Source organism: Bison bison, unplaced genomic scaffold (genome assembly GCF_000754665.1).
Source record: "Bison bison bison isolate TAMUID 2011002044 unplaced genomic scaffold, Bison_UMD1.0 scf7180017864390, whole genome shotgun sequence".
In the NCBI taxonomy this organism is placed as follows: domain Eukaryota; kingdom Metazoa; phylum Chordata; class Mammalia; order Artiodactyla; family Bovidae; genus Bison; species Bison bison.
Window position 1 is genome coordinate 7,800,852 of NW_011494962.1, and position 25,712 is coordinate 7,826,563.

Here is a 25,712-nt window from a genome sequence, read left to right on the forward strand (position 1 = left end):
GTGTCTGACACCCTACAACCCCATGGATTCCAGCCCACCAAGCTCCCCTGTCCATGGTATTTCCCGGGCAAGAATATTGAAGTGAGTTGCCATTTCCTTCTTCAGAGTATTTTCTCAACCCAGAGATGGAAACTGCATCTCCTGCCTTTCCTGCTTGGGAGGTGGATTATTTACTACCGAGCTACCTGGGAAGTCCCCCACCCCCATCCTGCCACCGCACACACAGTTAAATCACTGTTACATACCTGAAACTAATACAACATTGCAAATCAACTATACCTCAATTTAAAAAAACATGTTTAACAATTATTAGAGAAATGCAAGTCAAATTCACAATGGGGTATCACCTCACAACTTTCAAAGTGGCTATCATCAAAAAGTCTACAATTAAAAATGTTGGAGAGGAGGTAGAGAAAGGGAAACCCTTGTATACTGTTGGTTTGAATGCAAGTTGGTGCAGCCACTATGAAAAATAGTAGTCAAAAAACTAAAAAATGAACTACCATATGATCCAGCAATTCGACTGCTGGAAAAACAAAAAGGCTAATTTAAAAAGATATACACACCCCACAATAGCCAGTACATGGAAGCAACCCAAGTTCCTGTCCATCAATGGAGGAATGGGCAAAGAAGATGTAGTATATATAGACTAGAACATTACTTAGCCATAAAAAATGAAACGCTGCCATTTGTAGCAGTGTAGGCAGATGTAGAAAATATTATGCTTAGTGAAATTTCAGAAAGAAATATCAGTTATATCACTATAATATCATTTATATGTGGAATCTGAAAAACAATACAAATTAATTTATATGCAAAACAGAAACAGACTCACAAACATGGAAAACAAACTTGTGGTTACCAAAAAGGAAAGGAGAGGAGGAAGGAGAAATTAGGGTTAGGGAATTAACATTCCACGTTTATATGATGTATAAAATATCTAAGTAACAAGGATATACTGTATAGCACAGATAATTATAGCCATTATCTTGTACTAATTTATAACGGATTATAATCTGCAAAATACTGAATCACCATGATATACACCTGAAAATAATATAATGCTGCAAATCAACTATATCTAAATACAAAACAAAACAACAGAAAATTGTTGTAAATTAAAAAAAAAACAGAAATCAAGAGTTACACGTTTGTTGAGAGTTTAAAAAAATAAGTTTTTCCGTCATTTATTGTTAATATCTTTTCAAAAACAGAATAATTGGGAAAACTATCAACAGTAAAAGAGGAACTGACCAAGTCCATGTGAATGAAACAATTTGTAAACAAATAAATTTAAAACTCTTTATGGCATTTGAGTTTAGGCCTCTTTCTGGTTTTTAGACTAGAGGATAGTTACTACAAAATTCATATCTGCATAAGTATAAACGAGCTAGACTCTACTAATCTTTTTGGCCATGCAGCATTCAAGATCTTAGTTCCAGTTACCCAGCCAGTGATTAAACCTGTGCCCCTTGCATTGGGATTGTGGAGTTTTAATTACTGGACCACTGGGAAGTCCCTAGACTCTACTAATTTAAAAGGAGTTTATTCTTGCACTCTTGACCCTATCTACTTTTTCAAATTCTTTTATGAGTGTTACTTAACTACACTGATTGGATTAAGAGTGGACACATAACTCAAACTGAGCAATGGTATTTTTGCTGATGTTTTCAAAAATGAAACTATTTTCTCCACGAGATAGCTAGAGCAGTAAGCAGCCATCAACAGCACAACATGGAGAGAGTCTGCCTTAAAATCAAGCCAATAGACTGAAAAGCATCATTCGATGACAGATGAAAGAGTAAGTAACCTGATGACATTATTTGAACTATTAGATCTTAAAGGTTTTTAATTTATCAGACAAAGAAGCTAATACACTTGTTTTTGTTTTTCTCCTGCTATATGTTTGCTTTCGGTCATGTGCACTGAAGTAGTCCTGACTTTTACACGTACTATATATTTAGTGCATGTTTCAACTCCTTACATAAAATAGAATAAAAAAAGACTATGAGCCTTTCTGCTGCCTTTGGGTTTCATTTTGAAGAACTATGGTATGAAGAACATAGGTATACCTATGGGTATAGCACTCCAAATGCTTCAAATAGTCACTTATACATAGAAAATATATTCATTTTGTAAATTAGGTAACCAGGAATCAGTAGCCATCCTCTCAAATAAATTAGATTGGTTAGATGTCTCTGTTCAGTATCTTCTGAGAGGGCCATGTCTCTCTTAAGAACCTACCAATCTATGTCCTTAAGGTCTCCTATTTTTCTGTGAATCTGCCAGTCTCCCTTATCTCACTTTAAATGATTCTTGTCTCATTTATGCCTACGCAGACGTGTAACTCAGGCTTTTATTTTAATTTCACTCAACTCTCTCACACAAGGCACATACACATAACAAGCTTTTAATAGTGTGGAGTGGCAAAATGTGGTTTGCACTGCAGCCAGTGAATTATCACCATCACCTTTTCCCAGTATGTCAGAACTTACATATTGTCCAGATTTTGCTTCCGTTCTTGCTTTTTCATCTTTTTCTGTCTTTTTTCCTTTCTTTTAGGCTCTCTGCCTTTCCTAATTTCTATTCATTTCATCTGCAAGGTAGTTTGACATCCCCTTTCCCCCTCTATTCCTAAATCTTGTTTCAAAAGCTTCACCTTTCTTAGTAAACTCATTATCAGGCTGTTTGTCCAATAACTGCCTCCCTGCTAAGCTCTCAAAGTAACTTTTTTGTCCCAATTGTAACATACATTTTAAAGCACTCCAGTATTCTCTCCTGGAGAATTCCACAGACAGAGAAGCCTGGGGGGCTACAGCCCACGGGGTCAAAAAGAATTGGCCACAACTGAGCGGCTACTACTTTATAAAAATGCTGAAATTATAAACATGTAGCATTTCTTTCAGTCTGCATATAACTCACCTCTCATTTCTCATAGCAAGTAAGTATTTTAAACAAATTGTTCAGGAGATAAAGTCAATCTGTTAACTAATGAAAGGAAGAAATGTTACCCACAATTAGCAAACACGTGACATTTCACCCTGGGCAACCAACTGATATCTGGTGGTAAGAGAAGCCCAAGTCTAGTCAATATTTGAGTTATGTTCCAATTCGTTTATGATCAAGAACAGAAATTTAAAAGTGCATTGATTAATATGTAAATAGGAAACTTGTTTGGGGAAAGAGGAGAAATTCAGTTGCTGACAGAATCAAAATCTTGCCTTATCTTCCAGAATTGTTTACTGGAAAACAAGACTGCTTTTTAACATAAAAAATACATGGCCTGAATAAAGACGCTTACTCCTTGGAAGGAAAGTTATGACCAACCTAGAGAGCATATTCAAAAGCATAGACATTACTTTGCCAACAAAGTTCCATCTAGTCAAGGCTATGGTTTTTCCAGTGGTCATGTATGGATGTGAGAGTTGGACTGTGAAGAAGGCTGAGCGCCAAAGAATTGATGCTTTTGAACTGTGGTGTTGGAGAAGACTCTTGAGAGTCCCTTAGACTGCAAGGAGATCAAACCAGTCCATTCTAAAGATCAGCCCTGGGTGTTCTTTGGAAGGACTGATGCTAAAGCTGAAACTCCAATACTTTGGCCACCTCATGCGAAGAGTTGACTCATTGGAAAAGACTGACTGGGAGGGACTGGGGGCAGGAGGAGAAGGGGACAACGGAGGATGAGATGGCTGGATGGCATCACCAACTTGATGGAAATGAGTTTCGGTGAACTCCCAGAGTTAGTGATGGACAGGGAGGCCTGGTGTGCTGCGATTCATGGGGTCGCAAAGAGTCAGACACAACTGAGAGACTGAACTGAACTGAACTGGCCTGAATAAATAGTATAGGGAATTAAGCAAGTCTCTCATTTGGCTGATTTTTAGTGTTACCATTCCATAACCAAAACTGAATTCATTTTTGAAAAACATCAACATAGTGCTTCAGTAATGCTTTCTGGTGCTATCTGTAAATGTATACCAGCAGAATTGTTCTGGGAGTAGCAAACCCACACATGGGTGAGATGACAGTATTGTCAAGGGTTTGTAAAAACTCTGTGTCTCTCCTGTAATACACACTATTTCGCCATGAACTGAACATGATGCCAACATGTCTCCTTTTCCAAAAAGTGAGAGAACTGAGATAGTATCCAGAAAGTGAAAATGTTAGTTGCCCAGTTGTGTCTGACTCTTTGTAATCCCATGGACTGTAGCCCACCAGGCTTCTCTGTCCATGGAATTCTCCAGGTAAGAATATTGGAATGGGTAGACATTCCCTTCTCCAAGGTATCTTCCCCACTCAGGGATCGAACCTGGGCATCCTGCATTGCAGGCAAATTCTTTACCATCTGAGCCACCAGGGAAGCCCAGAAGATGTTCTGAATTTCATGGGACATGAATCTGAGCTAATTATGCCCTCCCTGAAACTTACTCACACAGACTATTACCCCATTCCAATTGTTCTCTCTGAGCTGAGTTACTTTTTTTGAGTCATTATTATTATTATTATTTCATGGACTACTCTAAATTCTATTCAAAGTGTTAACTCAAGTTCTTATGTCTGATGCCTACTGAGGCCAAACAAACTGAAAGGTCGGAATTAGAGGAGAAAGGTTTATTGCAGGGCCATGCAAGGAGACTGGTGGCTCTCTCCTTAAAAGCCCCAAACTCCCCACAGGGTTTCAGCAGAGCACTTTTAAAAGCTAGGTGAGGGAAGGGGTGGTCCAAGGATCTGTGATCAGTTTGTGCACAATTCATGATTGGCTGATAGTGAAGTAGCAAAGGTGGTGTCACAAGGGTTAACATTATATGTCCTTAGGCTCCAGAGGCATGGGGCTATGGGCTTATGGTCATCAAGTAGTTAACTTCCTCTACTTTTTGGAGTGGGGGAGGTTTGTTAACATCTGCGAAAGGACTCAGGAAATGTGCATCAAGTACTATTAATCTAGGAGCTTCAGAGAGAAGCTAAAGCAGAGGATATGGGGGAAGTCCTGTTTACCTTCCTGCACCTCAAGGCACATGGGGTCCTGCTAAGTTACAAAAGTAGCCACTGAATTATTTAAACCTTGCAGACCAGTGACTAGAAAATGATTTGATAGTATAAGTCTGTAGGAATCTCTTTTACGGGACCAAGGTAGAATGAAAGGAATTGCCCCAGCAATTGGGGCAACATACTACGGTAACAATTACAGAAGAAATTTCCTTCAAGTTTAAAACCAAACAGGTGGAAGCTGTCAAGACACACCAGCGAAGAATCTGAGAAGCTAATTCCAGCTCAATCTTTTCTTTTAATGTCCCTTTGCCCACACGATCTTATTTCTGCCTGATCCACTGTTGTGTAAGGTACTGAACACAGCTGTGGATCAATGAAGTCATTTACAGATCCCCCTCGTGAGTAAGATAAATGATGGATTAATCTAAATTCCCTGGGGCCTTTATTTTTGGAGCGTATCCTAATGGTAACTGAAATCCCTTACTGGAGCTTCCTCAAATTGTTGCCTTCTCTTCTCCTCCTTCCTAAATTTAAGGTTTTTTGTTGTTAACATTTTATTATTGCTTCCAAGTTAGTCCAGTAATACAAGAGCATGAACACTGGTTTCTACATCTAGTCATGGATCTTTCCTACTACAAAGACAAAAGGTACTTTCTTTTATCACGTAGTTGCCAATGCTAAAATAATCCCACATATCATTTATCTTTGAGAATTATGGGAGGCACAACTCAATTCCAGCACTTGATGTCATTAATATTGATGCTGAAGACCAAGAGAGAAATAAACTAAGGACAGAAAAACTTCAGAGAATTAGCCTTAATTTTTTTTTTGTCCTGAACTTTGGGGCAGTCATGATAAAGATGAAATTATACTAATAAAGTATGACTGCTAGTTTGGGTGTCTTCATTTCTCCTTAGCTCTAACATAATCAATGAATCATCATTTTCATGCTGGTGGTAGCACCTGGTTAAGTGTTTTACATGTATTATTTTGAGGAGAGAATGGCAACCCACTCCAGTATTCTCGCCTGGAGAATCCCCATGGACAGAGGAGCCTGGCAGACTTCAGTCCATGGGGTCACAAACAGTCAGACACTACTGAGCAACTAAGCACATGGCATGTATTCAATGCTCAGAATAGCTACAGAATACTAAAGTCCCCATTTTATAGATGAAGAACTGTGGCTTAAAATAAACTTATCCAAGGTCCTACAGTCAATGGAAGATAACAATTGACTGCCTTGGAAAATAACATTTGAAACATATGCACTATCTATGCTCAACACATAGAGCTTCTTCCCTGGTGGCTCAGCAATAAAGAATCCACTTGCAATGCAGGACTCGGTTTTGATCTGAAAGATCCCCTGGAGAAGGAAATGGCAACCCACTCCAGCATTCTTGCCTGAGAAATCCCATGGTAAAAAGAGCCTGGTGGGCTACAGTCCATGGGCTTATAGACTGACTTGACATAAGTCAAGACACTACTTAGTGACTCATCAACAATGCTCAACACAAAAGTCTTTTATCTCATTTTTTATACATACAAAAATATGGGACTTTTTACCCTCAGAGTTAATTAACAACTTTTTTTCTTCCACAGAATCAGTCCTCTGCCTTCCAATGAAACTACTCCTTTTATGTGGGTTCTCTTTTGAGTACTTCACATGACCACTTTCTTGATGCTATTCTATTTTGTGTATTCAGGTCTCTAAGTGCATCTTAGAAGATACATTGTATGATGTCTAAGTTACTAAGAACTGAGTCTAACAGAATGGAGCTATCTTATAGGAGTGAATAAAGGATATGTTCCTAGAAGTATCACAACACTCAAAATGAATAATCAGAACAATTTTGACAATCTGGGGTCTATTGTTCTAGCAGTGGATACCTTTTAAAATGTTAATACCTAGTGAACTCTTGGTTATCCTTTTTGTTATACAGAAGGTCATTTTACCAACATATCTTTAGAAAATTCTTACTTCCTGGTACGTGCTGTCTTTGCCTCTGTAGCAATTTAATATGGCTCAATCCTTGAGGTTTTCATAAAGTTGACCTAGAACATACAATTCTGTGAAATACTAGGTGTATCTTTTAAAGATTTGGTGATCTTTAATGTGGTATTCATTGTATATATAGCCTATGATGATCACTTTTTGGTCTTTGTGGTTCTTATAAAGATACTCATTATTTAGAACCCAGTTACTTTAGAGATTGTGTTTTATTGCTCCTCACTGTTACAATTAAGTGAATTAGTTACTAACGGTTATATAATCACTGAAATCTCAGTAAAAGAGAAATAAGACTTTCCACACTCCATTTTTTGTATGTGTTTGTACAGTTCTCCTTGGTGATGAAACTATACAGTTGAGCTCTTTGAACTGGAGACAAAATCAGAATTTTTTGGTGAGTTACTACAGTTATATTAGAAAGAATATTTGATTTTTTAAAATTTATTTTGATGGCAGGAAAAGAAAATGGTTAGAAATAAGTTCATATTTACATTATGTTTAAGTATCTGATTCATTCTGCTGTATTTTAAAAAATCAGTGAATTACTATGCTTTACTTTATAAACATTTACTACATATTTTAAAGTCTTGCAAAAAACCTTTGAAAATTTAGGAGCCTCAAAATTAATTATGATTATTATTGGCATAATGAGTACTGAGTAATATACACAAACTAGATTCAAAATATGGCTAGGGAAATATGTACTAGTAATAAAATACTTAGCATTATACTGGAAAGTATTTGGAAAATTACAAAGAAATTTTAGTTTTGCACTATACATTGATTATATCAAGACAATAGGATAATCAAAATTCCTTACATATCTCTAAAAAAAAAAAAACCCTATAGAAATTTGCCCACCTCTCCTATTCTACTTAAAGTTACATTTTTCAGGAAATCAAGACAAATTTAATATCGAGAAGGGTCTGAATGATGTCTAAGAACTTATCTGATTCTTATGTATAAAGAATAATCTGCTTACAGTTTTGAATTCTGAGATTATCTTCTCAAGTTTATTTAATCTAATTAAGTGTAGTATTATTTTTAAGCTGAATTCTCCTAGCCACATTTTCCTATGCATTCTGAGAGGATAAAAGCAAATATTTGCCTTAGATATTTGGTTAATTGCGAAAAGACTGCACCTGGTGTCCGAATTATTCACATGCTTGCCAAATCTTCCATTCTTCCTTTGATTGGTAGCCCTGACCCTAGGCTGTGACTTCGGAACACACTTGGACTGGAATTAACTCACTTGGGCACTATTCTGTCCAGTTTCCCTTCAGCTTGTAAATTTATTCTACATAGTTTAGTTCTATCTGCTTTCATAGTTTAGTTCTCTTCGTATTATTGGCAAGAATTATTTTTTATTGGAAATTTTAGAAAGAAAACTAAAGAATTATTTGAAAATGGCAGAACCCATAGTGAGAAAAAATTACCAGTATTAAAAAATATTCACTTGAGTATTATCAATTTTGTGTGTGTGTGACCCACTGTGGATATATTATATTACATGCACACACAGGTATAGGAATAGGGTATTACTTCCAATCTTTGTCTTTAAGGAATTGTCGTGAACTTTGCTCCAAAGTGAGCATAGATAATACTCATGTCATAAGCCTGCACAGATCTTTATTTCCTGTCCTCCTTTGTTCCACTACGCATGCTCTCACTTTTCTCCCTTAATGCTGGTCAACACCCTACAGAAACGGGAGAGAGAAAGGTCACTCTCATGTATGAAAAGAGGGTCCTACGGTTAATACAGAAAATTCGCAGTATCTGTTTGCTGCTGATCAAAGTTTGGATTTAAATTTTTCACTGTATATGTATTGAACTGTTACATCTATTAGTGTTTTAGCATTTTTATTTATTACTACATAAACCCCTGGAGTCTATGATAGATGTGTCTTTTAATGCTGTGGCTTCTCAAACACTAAGCACTACAAATCACCCAGTACTATTGCTAACATGTAGATTGTGATTCAGGAGGTCTAGGATTTATCCTAATAGTCCGCATTTCTAACAAGGAGATGTCAATGCTGATGGTCCCAGCATACATTCTGAGTAGCAAGATCGTAAGCACATCAACACAGCTCTTTCCAGCTGTTACCAGAGAGTATCTTTTCTGTGCTTCCTGTGGTAAGGGAGCAAACGTGTGCATTTTCATGTGCATGGGTATAAGGGATGCCAGTAAGAAAATGATGTTTTACCCTGGTTTATGACTTCTGAAGTAAGTGCCAGCATAAAATGTTTTGACTTATTGTTCAAAAAGTCATTTACCCATGAACCAACTTCTTTGGCTAAAGCAGATTGTGCTCAGTCATTCAGTCATGTCTGACTTCTTGCAATCCCATGGACTGTAGCCCACCAGGATTCTCTGTCCATGGGGATTCTTCCAGGCAAGAATACTGGAGTGCGTTGTCATGCCCTCCAACAGGGGATCTTCCTGACCCAGGGATCACATCTATATCTCTGTCTTCTACACTGGCAGGAAGGTTCTTTACCACTAGTGCCACCCAGGAGACCCATTTTAGAGCCATACTACTAAAAAGTAATTAACTGATAAGCAATTTCCGATGTCTTGATTTTATTGATTTATGTATTTTGAATGCTACTTAAAAATGAACTACTTTTTCATTATGAAATAAAACTAGATCTGGCATTTTTAAAAAAGACACTATATTGCCTTTCTTGATATATAATACTATCTCTAAGTATTACTAGAACTTGTAGTTCAGGTCAGAGATTTACATCAGTTTATAGTATCAGGAATTTAGAAAATATTAAGACATGAGCATTTCTGGATCATATATGAACTGATAAGAATGAGCCTGATCTCAACTAGCAAATGGCCAAGTGGAATGAAAACTTCTAGTAATTCTTCTTGACTTCTAAAGTCAAGAAGGAAGATGACTCCTCAGAGAGTAAATAATTGGTAAATATGTACTGGATATACTACTACTTATGCAAGGCTTTCTGATAAAGTGTGACTCTTAAGGTGATTCCATTTAAAACTGAAAAGAAATTGAAAGTGAGAATGGTTGCAGGTAAGATTCAAGGTCTGGGGCCAAAGCGCAAGATTCCTACACTACTGAGCTGGCAGCCCATCTGCAATCACCATGTAAAACAAAGAGCTATAACTAGTGATTATTTTTATTTACATATAGATCATACTGATTAGATGAGGTTTCCATTTATTCTTCTTCTTTGTTTCCATCTGACTATCATTTACTCTCAAGATTAAGTAAGAAATTTATTGAACTGTAACATCAAAAACTTATTATTAAATTGCTACTTATTATATATCTATATTTACATATTTACATGTATCTTACCTAAATCTGCAACCAAAGCCTACAGTAACTTTGTATAACTCTGCACCATTAATTTCTTCAGAGTGACATTCTGATGTGAGCTGAACAGATGGAATTGCAGGATTGTTCTAGCAAATTTATCATAAAAAATGCATCCGACACCTGTGTAATTTGCCTAATCATTTTCCTAATAAGCTCCCACCATTAATTATGCACGATTTCCACAATGCAATCAAGATAAAAGTAAATCTGATGACTTAATACCCTTCAAAATAATTGGTTCACCCAACACAAGGCCTCCTTTGCTTTCCATAGCCATTTTAGTTAATTAGGAAAAGGGTGCGCCCTGCTGGAGTCAGCAGAACGGAGGCTGATCGCTTGGTGGGAGGTAGACCTGCTGGGTTTTTGGGCAGGAGTCAAGGATATTAACTCGTGAAAGAAGAGAAGAGCGTTTTGCCCCTTCCTCTTCTCTTCATCCCTTCCTCCACCCGCCACCCTGCAACTTCCCTGCCTCCGCCGCCCCCCTCAACCCCACCCCAGTAGCAAACAGATGCGATTAGTGTTCTTCAGCCATCAGAAAACTGACTGCAGGACTCTGCGGGTCTAATGAGAATCAACTTTTCCGAGTCTGCTGTCTTGCGGTGCAGTCCACCTGTCACATCATTAGGTGCAGCGTGTGCCTTGAATTCACTTTGCTAAATGAGATTTACAGGCCCCAGTGAAACCCGTCCTGCAGCATCCCTGCTTCAATTAGCTAAAGATTAATTGTCTGAGAAAGGGAATGAAAGTTTTACTTCAACTGACCTGAAAAAAAAAATAAAAAAAGAGTAAAAAAAAAAAGTATGGTTCAGGTATTCCGTATAGGCCTGAGGCAGTGTGGAAAAACGTGATAATTTAAAGGTGCTGCAAATTTCCTACACCTCGCCTGGATGAATGAAATTAACTAGCACTAAAAGCTGTCAAATTAAAGGTTGACTTCCAGATATTAGCACCTTAAATGTCACCGAATCTTCTCTTTCATTCTTTCTTTTTTCTTTCAATTTTTTTTTTTTTGGCAAACATTCACATCAGCACACCTGCACCTGCACACAAACATTTTCTTACTGCTGTTCCTGCTAACTGCTTGTTCGTGCCCAGCCTCGAGTTACTCGCTATAAATCTTTGATGTAACCATGGCTACAGAACAAATGGCAATTACAAAATTTCCTCCATTTTAATGTTACACTAATTATGTTTGAATACGTTTTAATGGAGATGAAGAGTTGGAGGTGAGAAAAGCTCCTGGAAGAAGGGCAGAAGGGGAGATTCTCTGTTTCCATCTGCCACACGTTCCCTGCGCTATCAGACACGCTGCCTGCAAGGGGAGGTATATTGCGCAGTAGCTCTGGTTTCTTAATTTCTAAATATGAATGAAATTATGGAACTTCAAAACTTTAACATTCTGGGGAATGCCCTAAAATAAATAGACAATTTCTTTTTTTTTTTTTTTAGCATTGTGGAATATGCAGTGCTTTATTAGGATGTAGTTAGGGAATATGAGCATTTCTATGTGTAGCTGAAACTTATTTTTAATTAATAAATGAGAAAAACATTTTCACACTCCTAATTTTTAACATAAGGACAGGCACTGGTAACTTCAGCTGGCTAAAATGTTAGATGCATCATAGAATATAGGCGGGAAGGACGAGCATATGAGCATACCTCTTCCTTGGGGGCAGAGATTATCTGCGGGCTCTAATTCTTCAGTTCACTTTTAACATATTTTAACTGATCATAATTTGTTTGTCCCAATTTAAATCTGTAGGTTATAGCATGTGATTTTTTTTAATAAAAAAAAATTCACAAAATACAAACATTTCTTTTTTTGTTTTTGCCTGGGGAAAATCTTTAGCAAGACAAAGCACAGAAATAAGGTAATACTAAATATTTTAGCACAAGGGAACAGTAAGAAAATAGAATTGACATACCTTTACTTCGAACAGGAGTTCCCTGTCACCCACATTGAGACAAAAAAGCAAGAAGAAAAAAATGGTCTGATCGAATTTAAAAATATTATTGAATTATTTTAGGAATATCACAGACTATTGGAAATATGCATTTGAATTCTCTATCATTAACAATGTCCCTCATACTAAGTGAATGTTTTTCTGAATTATTAACAATACTATGAAGGATGATGATTTAAAAGTTATCTAAAAACACTGTTCTTTTTCTATTTTGAGTTATACTTATGTTTATGTTTCATAAACATATGTTTAATATGTATATATTTTATCAGTACAATTATGCAAATGAACTTGCAAATGCATATGTATATGTATTTAAATAGGTGTTTTAAAATTTAAATTTAATTGTTTTCCTTAATAGAGTACAGATCCAGAAAGTTCCAAGATCTTATTCCAAGATTTCTCTCATTATATAAAATAAGAACAAAACCTGGAAAATTATGTATATGGCTACTTTGAGTCATAAACTTCTGATGGCTATAAGCTTTTCTTTGCCTATGGAACTTTAACAATTGAAGGTTCTCCCCACCTTAAACCAAATAGGTAAGACCTGACCAAATAGGAAGAGAGATAGAAATACTTCTCAGAGCAAAATTATGTTATCTTTTCACGTTATTAGAATTGTGGGCTATGTTCTTAAAATAACTCTTTGCAAAAGGATGCTTCATACCGGTTACCATTTTGACAGATATTTGCATATTTACTTAGTTTAGCCTTTAGAACTGTGATTTAAAAGAAAGGTATTACAGTCTTTGTATCCTCTTCTATTTCTCTAAAGGCCCACATAATAAGCAACCTGCACTAAACAATTAACTACACTCCCGACTCCGTTCTAAATACCTTTATAAATATTACATCATTCAATACTTACCATAATCTTATAAATTAAGTTTTATTATTTTTCTACATTTTCTGATGAGTAAAATTGAGTTACAGATTTTAAGTAACTTGTTCAAGGGCACCAATGTGAAAACAAGAGTAGGACTCAAACTACCACCCACCACATTGTATAGCCTATGTCACTTTGGCATGACAAAACTCACATCTATTAATTATTGTTTAAAATTGATACTATACCTGTTTCCATGGTAGTTAGAAAAAAGTGATAACATTTAAATGATTTCTAGCTTATAGATTTGGATCTAAACTAATGGCTGTATATGAGTGTGCATGTGTTTGTGTGTTTGGGGGGTGGGTGGGGATAAATGGGGAGGCTAGGGTGCTTATATGTGATTAACCATATAGATAAACTGATATGTAATTGGATCTTGGGTGCCATAGTTATGATGTAGCATCCATGGTTAAGAGAACTTATGAGTTTAATTTTGATTTGTTTATGAGCTTAAGTTTGATTCAGCTTGTGTCTCCAAAATATATTTCAGTATAACATACACAGGTCCAACCTTGTAAAATATCAAAAACAATATAAACAAAACTATATAATCTTTCTGAAGAAGCACAGAAGAATTCTGAATATTTTAAAGGTGTCCATTTTTCTTGATTATAGTATATTGCATACAATTCTGATTAAAATCTTAGTAAAGATTATTTGGGTCTTGGCAAATAATTCTAGAGCACATCTGGAAAATTAACTTAATGAGGCCAGCCATTAGCATTTTGAAAAAAGAGTAAAAATAAAAGACTTTCTCTACTAGATAATAAATCATACAAAACTATAATAATAAGAAGATATTAATTATAAGGGATTGGCATAAAGATCAAAAGGAGAAAATAGTTCAGAAGCAGAAAACCACGTATATAAAATTGTACAGATAAAGAAGATTCAACATTCTTTAGGGAGTAGAAATATGAATAAATCAATACATGGTGATGTGACAGTTGATTAGAGACAATAATTTTATATCTGTACTAATATAGATTTCATATTTTTGAATAAATAAATCGACATAAGTAAAGGAGAAGAACTGATTTTGTCCTAGTGAAGAATTTTTAAGCATAGAAATTATGTAAGAGATAGTATAGGGGAAAAAAAAGGATAAATCAAACTGCTCAAAAGCTGAATCTCTGTATCTTATCAAATAAATAAAAATAAAGCTGGAATTAATGTTTTAAATCTATATGATTGAAGAAATCTTAAAGTTATAAATGAAGCTGAAAACAACTATGAAAGGAAAACTGAGGAAAGGACACAAACAGGCAATTCACAAAGAATGAGGCAGTAATTAAAGTTGTAAAAATCATGTTAAACATAAAAGTTAAAATACTGAAACCTCCAGAATGGAATATAAAGAAAATGCCAATGCCAAAAGATGATTATTTAAAAATAAGTATTATAAATGATGTTTTTAGGAGTAAAAAATTATTCCATTTTGCAGAAGTTGGCAAAAACAATTAAGGTTTTAAAATCATTCATAAACTTCTACTATACAGAACAGTCTTGCTTCAATCATGCTTTCATGATAATTTAATCAGTGTCTCTCCACAAGACTGAAAAGAGAAATAATCTAAGTATACACCAGAGAGGAGAACTGTTATATAAACATTACTCATCAATTTAAAAATAACATTTTGAAGAGCATGTAATGCATAAGGGAAAGCTCAGAATTGTCTTCAGTCAGTCAGTTCAGTCACTCAGTTGTGTCTGACTCTTTGTGACCCCATGAACAGCAGCATGCCAGGCCTCCCTGTCCATCACCAACTCCCAGAGCTTGCTCAGACTCTTGTCCATTGAGTTGGTGATGCCATCCAACCATCTCATCCTCTGTCGTCCCCTTCTCCTCCTGCCCTCAATCCCTCCCAGCATCAGGGTTTTTTCCAATGAGTCAGCTCTTTGCATCAGGTGGACAAAGTATTGGAGTTTCAGCTTCAACATCAGTCCTTCCAATGAACACCCAGGACTGATCTCCTTTCGGATGGCCTGGTTGGATCTCCTTGCAGTCCAAGGGACTCTCAGGAGTCTTCTCCAACACCACAGTTCAAAAGCAGCAATTCATCTGCGCTCAGCTTTCTTTTTAGTCCAAGTCTCACATCCATTACATGACGACTAAAAAAAATCATAGTCTTGACTAAAGGGACCTTTGTTGGCAAAGTAATGTCTCTGCTTTTCAATATGCTGTCTAGGTTGGTCATAACTTTCCTTCCAAGGAGTAAGCATCTTTTAATTTCATGGCTGCAGTCACCATCTGCAGTGATTTTGGAGTCCAGAAAAATAAAGTCTGCCACTGTTTCCACTGTTTACCCATCTATTCCCCATGAAATGATGGGACCAGATGCCATGATCTTCGTTTTCTGAATGTTGAGCTTTAAGCCAACTTTTTCACTCTCCTCTTTCACTTTCATCAAGAGGTTCCTTAGTTCTTCTTCACTTTCTGCCATAAGGGTGGTGTCATCTGCATATCTGAGGTTACTGATATTTCTCCTAGCAATATTGATTCCAGCTTGTGTTGAAGAGATACCCCACGTCCAAGGCAAGAGAAACCCAAGTAAGATGGTAGGTGTTGTGAAGGGCATCAGAGGGCAGACACACTGAAACTATAATCACAGAAAACTAGTCAATCTAATCACACAGAGCACAGCCTTGTCTAACTCAATGAAATTAAGCCATGCCATGTGGGGCCACCCAAGACGGGTGGGTCATGGTGGAGAGGTCTGACAGAATGTGGTCCACTGGAGAAGGGAATGGCAGTATTCTTGCCTTGAGAACCCCATGAACAGTATGAAAAGGCAAAAAGTTAGGACACTGAAAGATGAACTCCCCAGGTCGGTAGGTGCCCAATATTCTATTGGAGATCAGTAGAGAAATAACTCCAGAAAGAATGAAGGGATGGAGCCAAAGCAAAAACAACACACAGTTGTGGATGGGACTGGTAATAGAAGCAAGGTTCAATGCTTTAAAGAACAATATTGCATAGGAACCTGGAATGTCAGTTCCATGAATCAAGGCAAATTGGAAGTGGTCAAACAGGAGATAACAAGAGTGAATATTGACATTCTAGGAATCAGCGAACTAAGATGGGCTGGAATGGGAGAATTTAACTCAGATGACCATTATATCTACTACTGTGGGCAGGAATCCCATAGAAGAAATGGAGTAGCCATCAGTCAACAAAAAAGTCTGAAATGCAGAATTGTCTTAAAAGTAATGAAAGTGAAGTCACTCTGTTGTGTCCAACTCTTTGAAACCCATGAACTGTAGCCTACCAGGCTCCTCTGTCCATGGGATTTTCCAAGCAAGAATACTGGAGTGGGTTGCCATTTCCTTCTCTAGGAGATCTTCCCGACCCACGGATTGAACCCGGGTCTCCCGCGTTGTAGGCAGACGCTTTACCGTCTGAGCCACAAGAAACCAAAAACCATGTAACTTAAATGCATGGACTAGTCTGCATGTAAATAAAACAGACAAAAATGCTTTAACAATATAGTATAGGGTTAAGATTTGAAAATATTCTAGGTTTGGAATCTAACTCCGACACTTCAACTATATGTCTTTGGAAGGTTACTTACTCTATTTTATCCCAATTTTTACAAACTGATAATAATCCTACCTTATAGTTTTATGGGATTTAAAAGAGGTTAATGACGTGTTTAGCACTGGAGTAAGCACTAAGAAAGAGTGCTTATTAGCTAGGTACTAAGAAAGAGTACAGTGTGTGTTCTTAGCTATTATTATCTCTAGATGGTGGTACAGATAGTATTATGAATATTTTTCTCTTTTAAATACATATGAGATATTTTTACAATAAAATTTTGATGGGCTTATTTTTAAAATTTATTTAAAGAAAATATGAATCTACTACTCAAAAGTAAACATAAAAACATGACTGAGGAATAATGTGTTTAGATAAAAATTCTTTCTTTTTTCATTTAATCCTTTTTCTATTAACTCTAACTCTATTATATATGATTATCTTATTCATTCATTCATCCCACAAATAATTATTTAATGTACTAGGTGCCAGGCAATAGTCTAACTTCTGGGAACACAGTGAACAAAATGTTTCCCTTTTATTACACAGTTTATATTTTGTTGGAGGAGACAAGGAATTAAGAAAAAAAGAAACTTCAAATGCCAATAAATGCTAAAGAGAATAACAAAGAAGTGGAAAACAAGTTTTTATAATAACTGAAGTAAAGACCTGATGAGACATTTTATTGATGCTTAACTTGTCAAATTAAGAAAATAAAACTGCCCAACTGTCCAAAGGACATAATTAAAACTATAAAGCAAAAAGTTAATGTACTGGTATATTAAAAGTATACTATGAAATTTAAAATACACAAAAGACCTGAATGGCCAAAGCAATCTTTAGAAAAATAAACAAACCAAAAAAAAAAAACCAAAAAAAAACGAAGCTGGAGGAATCAGGTTCCTTGAGTTCAGACTATACTATAAGGCTACCTCATCAAAATAGCATGCCACTGACCCAAAAATGGACATACAGCTCAATGGAACAGATACAAAGTCTGGAAATAAACCCATTCATCTATGACCAATTAACTACAACAAAGGAGGCAAGACTATACAATGGAGAAAAGACAGTCTCTTCAATAAGTGATGCTGGGAAAACAGGACAGCTACAGGTAAAAAAATGAAATTAGAACATTCTCTAAATGTTTAAAGTTTTCTAAAAACTTAAAATGGATTAAAGACCTAAATGTAAAACCAGATACCATAAAATTCCTAGAGGAAAACAAACATAGGCAAGACACTCTTCGACATAAATGGTAGCAATATCTTTTCTGATCTCTCCCCTAGAGTAATGGAAACAAAAGCAAAAGTAAACAAATGAGAGTGAATTAAACTTAAAGGCTTTGGCACAGTAAAAGAAACCATAAACAAAACAAAAAGATGACCTGCAGAATGGGAGAAAATATTTCCAAACAATACAACAAACATGGTATTAATTTCTATACAAACAGCTCATATAGCTCAATATCGAAAAATAACCCAATCAAAACTTGGACAGAAGATCTAAATAGAACTTTCACTGAAGAAGATATACAGATGTCCAAAGGCACATGAAAAGATGCTCAATTTCACTAATTGTTAGAGAAATGCAAATCAAAAATACAATGGCATTATTATTTCACACCAAAATGGTCATCATCAAAAAGTCTACAAATTAATGCTGGAGAGGGTATGGAGGGAAAAAGGAAGCCTCTTACACACTGTTGGTAGGAATATAAATTGATGAGGCTACTATGGAAAACAGTATGGTGGTGCTGGTGCTCAGTCGTGTTCAACACGGTGACCCCATGGACTGCAGCCCACCAGGCTCCTCTGTCCATGGAATTCTCCAGACAAGAATATTGGAGTGGGTTGCCATTTCCTACTCCATAGAGGTTACTTAAAACAAAATTAGAGCTACCGTATAATTATTCAGTCTAACTCCTGGCATATATCTGGAAAACCGTAATTCAAAAAGATGGATTCATTTTGATATTTGGCAAAACTAATACAATTATGTAAAGTTTAAAAATAAAATAAAATTAAAAAAAAGAAAGATACATGCATCCCAGTGTTCACTGTAGCACTATCTACAATAGTGGTGTTGAAGACTCTTGAGAGTCCCTTAGACTGCAAAGAGATCAAATCAGTCAATCCTAAAGGAAATTAATCCTGAATATTCATTAGAAGGGCTGATGCTGAAGCTCCAATACTTAGGCCAACTGATGTGAAGACCTGACTCGTTAGAAAAGACCCTGATGCTGGGAAAGACTGAAGGCAGGAGGAGAAGGGGATGACAGAGGGTGAGATGCTTAATCGCTGATTAAATGGACATGTGTTTGAGCAAGCTCCAGGGGATGTGAAGGACAGGGAAGCCTGGAATGCTGCAGTCCATGGGGTCTCAAATAGTCAGACATGACTGAGTGACTGAACAACAACAACATCTACAATAGCCAATGAATGCAAGCAACCTAAATATCCATGGAAGGATGAACGGGTAAAGAAGATGTGATATTACATTTTGGGATGATGATGGAGTATTACTTAGCCATAAAAAGAATGAAATAATGCCATTTGCAGCAACCATGGATGGACCTAGAGGTTATTACACTAAGTGAAGAAAGCCAGACAAAGAAAAATATCATAAGATATTGCATGTATATGGAATCTAAAAGGAAAAAAGAGACAGAAATGAATTTACTTCCAAAAAAGAAAGACAGTCACAGGCACAGAAACCAAACTTATGGTTACAAAAGTGGGGTGTGAGGAGGGATAAATTAGGAGGCTGGGATTAAAATATACATACTACTACATATAAAATAGATAACCAATAAGGACCTACAGTATGGCACAGGGAAATATATTCAATACTGTGTAATAATCTATAATCAAAAAGAATCTAAAATAAATGTTTGAATATATATATATAAATATGAAACTGAACTGCTGTGCTATACACCTGAGCCTTACATATAACCAATCAACTATATGTTAATAAAAATTAAAATAAACATAAATAAATAATATAAAGTTAAAAGAGGATCTAACTATAACATATTTCTGAGTCTATAGGCAGGAAATATTTTAGTTGATTTAAATATGATTTTAAATATAGTTTTTACAAGTTTAGTTTTTTAAAGATTTTTTTATGTGAACCATTTTTAAAGTCTTTATTGAATCTTGTCACAATATTGCTTATGTTTTATGTTTTTTGGTATTTTGGCCATGAGGCATGTGGGATCCCAGCTCCCCAACCAGAGACTGAACCTGCACCCCATGCCCTGGAAAGCAAAGTCTTCACCACTGGACCACCAGGGACGTGCCTACAAATTTATTATATCAAACTTTTAAATGCCTTTTGTTGTTTTCATGTAGCTTCAGATAGATTAGTTTATCACACACATCATGATAGCAACAATAATCAGTAATATGTATGGAACAGTTAAAATCAGCCAGGATATGCTGCTGCTGCTAAGTCACTTCAGTCGTGTCTGACTGTGTGCAACCCCAGAGACAGCAGTCCACCAGGCTCCCCTGTCCCTGGGATTTTCCAGGCAAGAACACTGGAGTGGGTTGCCTTTTCCTTCTCCAATGCATGAAAATGAAAAGTGAAAGTGAAGTCGCTTAGTCGTATCCGACTCCTAGCGACCCCATGGACTGCAGCCTACCAGGCTCCTCCATCCATGGGATTTTCCAGGCAACAGTACTGCAGTGGGGTGCCATTGCCTTCTCCCAGGATATGCTAAGTAATCTTTAAGAAACACTATGAGACTGCGGCTAGTATTATGCCTACTTTACAGAAGGGGAAACAAACAGATACAATCTTTCTTTCCAAAACCATCAGTTGCTAAGTGATGGAGTTATTAGAATCAGGTGGCTGGATGGCATCACTGACTCGATGGACGTGAGTCCCAGTGACGTGAGTCCCAGTGAACTCCAGGAGTTGGTGATGGACAGGGAGGCCTGGCGTGCTGCAATTCATGGGGTTGCAAAGTGTCAGACACAACTGAGCAACTGATCTGATCTGATATCCATTATCAATTTCAGTTTCTTACTATATAGGCTATACTGCTTTGGGTTTGGGCATCTGTACATATATGAAACATTTTAAATCTAACTTAAAGCGTTCCCTAATCATTTTTAATTTCAAAAATTAAAACATTAAATCAGTTATTTGAAAAAATATTAGTAGATCCAGCTGAAATATAATAATTAATTGGTTCATTGACTTTAGACATGCATAAGAGTTTGAAATAACTTAAGTGTTAGTTCATTCAACCTAATACACAACCTTTAAGAAGAATTCTTGAGACTGCAGCTTTTAAAGGGAGAGAAAATTGAGAAGCTACATGTTTTACTATATTAGTACATAATATATTATTTACTAACATATCCTAGGTATTTTATATGTATTAAATAGATTATATGGCAGGGGATAAATAAACCAATTAAATAGTTCTTAAATTAATAAGTAAGTCTGATTAATTATAATAGTGTCATGATAACAATGAATTTTAAAATGTTTACATTAATTAAGTTCTCACTGTGTGCCAGCAGTAAAATTTTTCAAAGTTGGCATGCATTTTTTCAAATTCACAACTCCATGAAGTATTCAGTATTGACCAATATGCAAATTGATGCATTAAAATTTTAAATATGCTCAACTTCTCCCAACTGCTTAACCTACAGTCAGAATTTAACAATCATATCTGCCTAGTAATAAAACTTCTATACTGACATCTACTTCCAGAGATGTGACATCATTATCCAAGTAATTTTAACTGTCTATATTATATTTACTTTTCCAGTATGGAAATTTTCATACAAAGCATCATGGGTAGTTATGCTAATTGAAAAGGAGCAGAATAATGCCAAGCACACTAGGAATTATACTAATCCCATAATGATCAGATATCAGACTTTGGGCAAAAGGTCAATATAGAAGTATGTTTATGGGAATATGCCATGTCTGAATAGCACTGGAAAATAATAGAATAGCATTCATTTAATCATAACTCTTTTAGAGTGATTAATATATAGCACAGCTGACTCTGGTTGTTTCGATAACCATCTGTCACAGCGTTAAAAAACAGATGTATTGTTTTGGTATAACTTGGGTTGAAGTAGGCCAAATAGCTTGGCAATATTCTGCCAGAATATTTGACGTGGAACTTGTTTAGTCTTGTAGACTGGTATTGTGTGTGTCTATGTGTTTAATTTCAGAAAGAATTCAGATAATCTTTACCTTCCTTTCTTGCAGTGTATAACATTTTGCCCCTTCCACCTCCCTAGTTCTAACTCCTATCTCAATAATAGATGTAAGTTTATCTGGTAAGTAAGATACATAATATGTCAATGGGTGCTGGATCCTATGAACAGATTTTTACTTCCAAAGCATACCATCAAAATCTCCTCTTCTGAGCCACACTTCGCTTTCAGTCAGTTTTATAAAAATGGTTAAATCAGCAGATGGAAATGGATTGACAAACCATTAAAATGGGAGCATGTTGGTGTGGGGAAACAAAGTAGAATGTCATTTTTTTAATCAGTTAGTTCAGTCACTCAGCTGTGTCTGACTGTTTGCAAAGCCATGGACTGCAGCATGCAAGGCTTCCCTGCCCATCACCAAATCCTGGTGCTTGGTCAGACTCATGTCCATCAAGTCGGTGATGCCATCCAACCATCTCCTCCTCTGTCCTCCCCTTCCCCTCCTGCCCTCAATTTTTCCCAGCATCAGGGTCTTTTCAAATGAGTCAGTTCTTCACATTAAGTGGCCAAAGTATTGGAGTTTCAACATAAGTCCTTCCAATGAATATTCAGGACTGATTTCCTTTAGGATTGACTGGTTGGATATCCTTGCAGTCCAAGGGACTCTCAAGAGTCTTCTCCAACACCACAGTTCAAAAGCATCAATTCTTCAACACTCAGCTTTCCTTACAGTTCAACTCTCACATCCATACAAGATTACTGGAAAAACCATAGCTTTGACTAGATGTACCTTTGTCAGCAAGGTAATGTCTTTGCTTTCTAAAATGCTGTCTAGGTTGGTCATAGCTTTTCTTCCAAGGAACAAGTGTCTTCTAATTTCATGGCTGCAGTCACCACCTGCAGTGATTTTGCAGCCCAAGAAATTAAAGTCTGTCATTGTTTCCATTGTTTCCCCATCTATTTGCCATGAAGTGATGGGACTTGATGCCATGATTTTCATTTTTTGAATGTTGAGTTTTAAGCCAACTTTTTCACTCTCCTCTTTCACTTTCATCCAAAGGCTCTTTAGTTCTTCTTTGCTTTCTGCCATAAGGGTGGTGTCATCTGCATATCTGAGGTTATTGATATTTCTCCCAACAATCTTGATTCCAGCTTGTGCTTCATCCAGCCTGACTATTCACATGATGTACTCTGCATATAAGTTAAATAAGCAAGGTGACAATATATAGCCTTGATATACTCCTTTCCTGATTTGGAACCAGTCTGTTGTTCCATGTCCTGTTCTAACTTCTGTTATGTTGCTTCTTGACACGCATACAGATTTCTCAGGAGGCAGGTAAGGTGGTCCTGTATTCCCATCTCTTGAAGAATTTTCCACGGTTTGTGGTGATCCACACAGCCAAAGGCTTTGGCATAGTCAATAAAGCAGAAGTAGACATTTTTCTGGAACTCTCTTGCTTTTTTTATGATCCAGTGGATGTTGGAAATTTGATCTCTGGTTCCTCTGCCTTTTCTAAATCCAGCTTGAACATCTGGAAGTTCTCAGTTCACATACTGTTGAAGCCTGGCTTAAACAATTTTGAGCATTACTTTGTTAACATGTGAGATGAGTGCAATTGTGGGGTAGTTTGAACATTCTTTGGCGTTGACTTTTTGGGGGCTTGGAATGCACTTTCTTAATACCTGGGCTTAAATCCAGTGCTTTGGATTGCTGCAGAACACCTCTGCCCAGAAATGAAGACGTGTGTGTGCTAAGTCGCTCAGTCGTGTCTGACTCTTTGCAATAGGCTCCTCTATCCATGGAATTCTCCAGGCAAGAATACTGGAGTGGGTTGCCATGCCTCCTCCAGGGGATCTTCCCAACCCAGGGATTGAACCTCCATCTCTTATGTCTCCTGCATTGGCAGGCGGGTTCTTTACCACTAGTGCCACCTAAGGAGCCCCGAAATGAAGACACTAAGCATAAACTAAAAAGTGTTCATTCTCAATAAGTCTACTGCATAAAAAATAGGACATTTCAAGTATAGTATTACTACATTCTAGTGCCTTTTTGGAATATGTAATCTAATAGACTTTCAGACTGAATAAAAGGGTGTTAAAGTGATAGGCACCAACCAGACTCATGTGAGTGTTAAAAGTAAAGTTGAAGGAGTCGGGGGCAAAGAGATATTTAAGATTTTACACATCGGTAAAAAAAGAAATGAGAAACATGTTACTTTCTGTAGTATTTATTGTTCCCTTTCTTTTCATTCTTAGCAGGGAGGTTTAAAATACAGACACACAGACATACCCCACATGTCTATTGGTGACTCTGGGTCTGGAATACAATTACAAGTTTTCTCACAGCAGTGAGTTCTCAAGCCCAGCCGAGCCTTCATTGGCATGAGCCACCTTGATTATGCTAAAGCACCCCTGGATTCCTTCTTCTTTTGTTTCATTTCACCCAGGGTCTTAAAGCTTAAGCATTTGACATGCTTGGGTAGTTTTCTCTCTAATTTCACCCGAGCTGGCTGTGCAGTAAGTTTAGTGTGTAGGTGTAACCTGTAGGTGCAAGTAATCTCTTCAGTTTTTTTTTTTTTTTTTCACTTCAGCCATCTGAACACTGGATGCCATCCAAGTTGGAATGAATCTATGCTACAGTAAAAAGTTAAACCGTATGACAAGAGAAATACTATTATCAGACCAAGCTGATTGAAATTAACATTTATTCAGGCATTGGTTGATTTTCATATGGGAGGAACAATGCTCCTGGTTTCAGTAACATAAAGGATGAAGCTCTCTAGAAAAGCAACAAATGAATTTCACATATAAGGTGTGTAAATTCTCATTACGATCTAGAAAACCATGTGGAAAGAAATACTAATTTCCCATTATTTAAGGTTAATGTTGAAGAATATATATAAATATAAAGAATACATAATTTTTAATTTGTATTAAATTAAAACTTTTTAATAGGAAAAAAATACATTTTCTATACCAACAACCTTGGTCCCAAACCAGAATTTAGAGATCACCTTTCAATCCTTTTTCTTTTGGAGGTGCTCTAGAACTCTTTGCTACTTTGTGAAAATACAATGAAACACATTACTCCTGAAGTAGCAGATGTTTGATGCACTCTGAAAATTAAGTATGGAGTTCATTAGTGACCTTTGAATATTTCTTCAAATACTGCAGTGTACGTATCTTAGACTCCATATTATGCCTGCTTTACTCTGAAAAGAAATTGTACTTATTTTATCCTGGCTTGATTCTCGATCATCTCAATTCTTAGGTAGATTTATTTGGAATCAAAAACACTTATATCTTAGAGAAGGTATATATATATGTTTTGTAGAATTTTAAACCTAGAGTGAAGTATTTCAGAGATGTGGACAGTCTGATGGCAGTGTATAGTTTTAGCACTGTGTATTATTGACTATGCCAAAGCCTTTGACTGTGTGGATCACAATGAACTGTGGAAAATTCTGAAAGAGATGGGAATACCAGACCACCTGATCTGCCTCTTGAGAAATTTGTATGCAGGTCAGGAAGCAACAGTTAGAACTGGACATGGAACAACAGACTGGTTCCAAATAGGAAAAGGAGTTTGTTAAGGCTGTATATTGTCACCCTGTTTATTTAACTTATATGCGGAGTACATCATGAAAAACACTGGACTGGAAGAAACACAAGCTGGAATCAAGATTGCCGGGAGAAATATCAATCACCTCAGATATGCAGATGACACCACCCTTATGGCAGAAAGTGAAGAGGAACTAAAGAGCCTCTTGATGAAAGTGAAA